The sequence below is a fragment of the Hylaeus anthracinus genome, unplaced genomic scaffold (genome assembly GCF_026225885.1).
Source record: "Hylaeus anthracinus isolate JK02 unplaced genomic scaffold, UHH_iyHylAnth1.0_haploid 11978, whole genome shotgun sequence".
NCBI classification, from domain to species: domain Eukaryota; kingdom Metazoa; phylum Arthropoda; class Insecta; order Hymenoptera; family Colletidae; genus Hylaeus; species Hylaeus anthracinus.
The window spans coordinates 564,885-568,545 of record NW_026534326.1 but is presented as its reverse complement, the minus strand read 5'-3'; the positions used below and the strand labels follow the sequence as shown (position 1 = coordinate 568,545).

General features: G+C 41.8%; 1 protein-coding gene across 1 annotated transcript in view; it reads left to right on the top strand.

The window, feature by feature from the left end:
* Positions 1 to 147: 147 nt before the first annotated feature.
* LOC128896678 (tubulin monoglutamylase TTLL4-like) overlaps positions 148 to 3,661 on the top strand; it is a 10,268-nt gene continuing 6,754 nt past the window's right edge. The window contains exon 1 of the mRNA XM_054160041.1: positions 148 to 281. The gene's annotated coding sequence lies outside the window, so the exon portion shown is untranslated. The remainder of the gene's footprint in view (positions 282 to 3,661) is intronic.

The following is a 3,661-nucleotide window of genomic DNA, read 5'->3' as shown; positions in this document are numbered from 1 at the left end:
TCGCGAACGAAATAAACGCAAAAGAAATAAATGAAATAAATATGAAACGGACGTGTCACATATAAGATAAATGAATGAAATACGTACGAAATGAATAACGCGGAAGTAACCGAAGCAATTTCCCGTGTTTCAGAGGAGAGAGGAGGCGAATGCTTCGGAACGTCTGTGACTGCGAAACAACCATAATCAGGCGTACTATCGACCCAGCGATCGTCTCGAGCACCTCCGTTCGAGGATCAACCATTCAACGAGGACTGCCACCAACCGAGGGACCCGAATCGGTGAGTGATTCGACGTTAAGTTCCTCAAACTCTTGCTTACGGTCTCGCGCAGCGTCAGCGTGTTTAACACTTCATCGCTCTTCGACGTGCATTTTCGCCTGTGTCTGTACGTTGGGTAGAGGACGACCGGCGATCGTGCCAATTGTTCTAGATAGTAGAGAATAGAAACTGGTCCATCGGTCCGTTCACCAAGTCGCGATTCGACGGCGAGTGCCATAAGCGGTGGCCGACACGTGGTTGCACGTGCTGCACGTGGCTGGTATTCCAATGTATCAACAAGTGTCGCTTAGCCGCCAGGATACAGCAACGACGCACTCTGGATTCCGATGAACCCGGTTGAATCATTCGACGCCTAATCGAACATCTTAGGCAATTATTTTTTGTACTTCTTTCTTATGGAGAAGAGAGAAGGAAAAATAATTGGATAAGATGTTCGATTCTTCTTTCTTATGGAAAAACACTTGGCCTGTAACGACTTGAAAATTGTACGCAAGACATTGGACACGTTTTTACACGAATGAAATGGGAGAAGTGTGTTCGTTAGATTTTTGAAAAATATCAGCTCACAGGGGATGAGGAGACGAAACTTTTTTGTATTTGGAGCCGACTCGTAGAATGCTTAGTTTCGAAAATAAAAATTGAAACGTTGGATGTTTGATGGAAAAATTGAAGTTTGGGAAGAAGGTCTTTTTAAGGTTCTAATTTTTATGTCTGAAATGAAACGTCGTATGAAGAAATTGTATATAGAGGAAAAGTTCCGTCTTATCGTTACCTATTAGCTGATATTTTGTTTGAATTCGATTGCTCGACTGTTGTTTGGTTTTTCGTTATGACAATAACAATAGGATCAGACCGATACGAGATCTCAGGAAAAATGTCTCTCAAGTTTCGAATTTTTATTTCTGAAACTGAACGTTGTATGAACAAACTGTACAGAGAAAAAAGTTTCGTCTTGTCGTCCCCTGTAAGGTGATATTTTTCAAAATTTCGACAGATCAGTAATTTTTGAGTAACGATGCTTTCCATTTCTGCCGTTTCAAATTTAATCGAATTCAGGGAAAAAAGGTTAATCAAGTTTTGAATTTTTATTTCTGAAACTGAACGTTGTATAAACATACTGTTAATAGAAAAAAGTTTCGTCTTATCGTTCCCTGTAAGGTGATATTTTTCAAAATTTCGAAAGATCAGTAATTTTTGAGTAACGGTGCTTTCCGTTTTTACCGTTCCAAATTCAATCAAATTCAGGGGAAAAAGGCCTTCCACTTGTCGAATTTTTATTTCTAAAACTAAACGTCGTATGAACAAACTGTAAAGAAAAAGAAGTTTCGTCTTATCGTCCCCTCTAGGGTGATATTTTTCAAATTTCGAAAAATAAGTAATTTTTAGGTAACGATGCTTTTCATTTCCGCAGTTTCAAATTTAATCGAATTCAGAGAAAAAAGGCCTTCCACTTTTCAAATTTTTATTTTTGAAACTAAACGTCGTATGAACAAACTGTAAAGAAAGAAAAGTTTTGTCTTATCGTCCCCTAAAAGGTGATATTTTTCAAAATTTCGAAAGATCAGTAATTCCTAAGTAACGAAGCTTTCCATTTTCACCGTTTCAAATTTAATCAAATTCAGGGGAAAAAGGCCTTCCACTTGTTGAATTTTTATTTATGAAACTAAACGTTATATAGACAAACTGTAAATAGAAGAAAGTTTCGTCTTATCGTCCACTATAAGGTGATATTTTTCAAAATTTCGAAAAATAAGTAATTTTTGAGTAACGATGTTTTCCATTTCTGCCGTTTCAAATTTAATCGAATTCAGAGAAAAAAGGTTAATCAAGTTTTGAATTTTTATTTCTGAAACTAAACGTCATATGTAAAAACTGTAAATAGAAAAAAGTTTCGTCTGATCATCCCCTATCAGATGATATTTTTCAAAATTTCGAAAAATAAGTAATTTTTAGGTAACGATGCCTTCCATTTCCACCGTTTCAAATTTAATCAAATTCAGAGAAAAAAGCCCTTCCACTTTTCGAATTTTTATTTCCAAAACTAAACATCGTATGACCAAACTGTAAATAGAAAAAAGTTTCGTCTTGTCGTCCCCTATAAGGTGATATTTTTCAAAATTTCGACAGAACAGTAATCCCTAATTAACGATGCTTTCCATGTTCACGGTTTCAAATTTAATCAAATTCAGGGAAAGAAGGCCTTCCACTTTTCGAATTTTTATTTCCAAAACTAAACATCGTATGACCAAACTGTAAATAGAAAAAAGTTTCGTCTTATCGTCCCCTACAAGGTGACATTTTTCAAAATTTCGACAGATCAGTAATTCCTACATAACGATGCGTTTCATTTCCACCGTTTCAAATTTAATCAAATTCAGAGAAAAAAGCCCTTCCACTTGTCGAATTTTTATTTCTGAAACTCAAAGTTACATAAACAAACTGTAAATACAAAAAAGTTTCGTCCGATCATCCCCTACAAGCCTATATTTTTTTAAACCTCACACCTGTACCCATCTTCCAACTCCCAGCAAAAATCTTCCCGCAGTCAACGAATGAAGCCTGACTGACTGCGCGTCAGGTCCAGACAAGTCCGCTTCTTATCAATGAAATCGACAATGTTCCCGTACCCGAGTCCCCTAACCGGGGCGACCGTCGTTTCGGAATCCGACTCGAACACCCGAACGTGAGTCGTACGGTGTCTGGAATCCCGCAACCGTGTCGCGCAGCGTCCAGGTACGCCTGGACGCGTGATCGCGATCGTAGCGAATGAAAAACGCCGGGAAAACCGTCAAAGAGAAGGAGAAACGCGAGTTGTCGCGCGGGTCGTTCCCGTGCTGGTCGCGCGACATGGCGTGTGCTCGTCGTTTCTTTTACCCTCCTCCTTCTTCTTTTTTTTTTTTTAATTCACAACGCGTCGAGCTACGCCAGAGAAAGGAGACAGCAAGAACGAAGCGCCAGAAACGTGGGTCTACCCTGTCTTCCACACGGGCCCCAAGAGATCTCCCCCCCTTCGGTCCCACCCCTCGTTCACCACGCGTTGCAGCGCGCGCAGGTGTGCGCGGAACGGTCCTCTCCCGCGCTGGAGGGGGCCCCCCGTGCCGGTCGAGCGAGCGCACACAAACACAGTCACGCGTGGTACGACGCGGCGAGGGGTGGGAGCGGAGAGGGCGGAGAGGGCTGGGAAGAGGAGAGAGAGAGAGGAGGAGGAAAGGGAGAACCTGTGCCCGGGCCCAACAGGCCCCCGATCTGTGGGAACTGTTCGGCTCGCGAGCTTCCCACGATACGCTCCGGCTGCCGGCCGTGCACGAGCTGCTCAGGGTTCACTCGGCCCCGTCTCTCTCTCTCTCTCTCTCTCTCTCTCTCTCTCTCTCTCTCTCTCT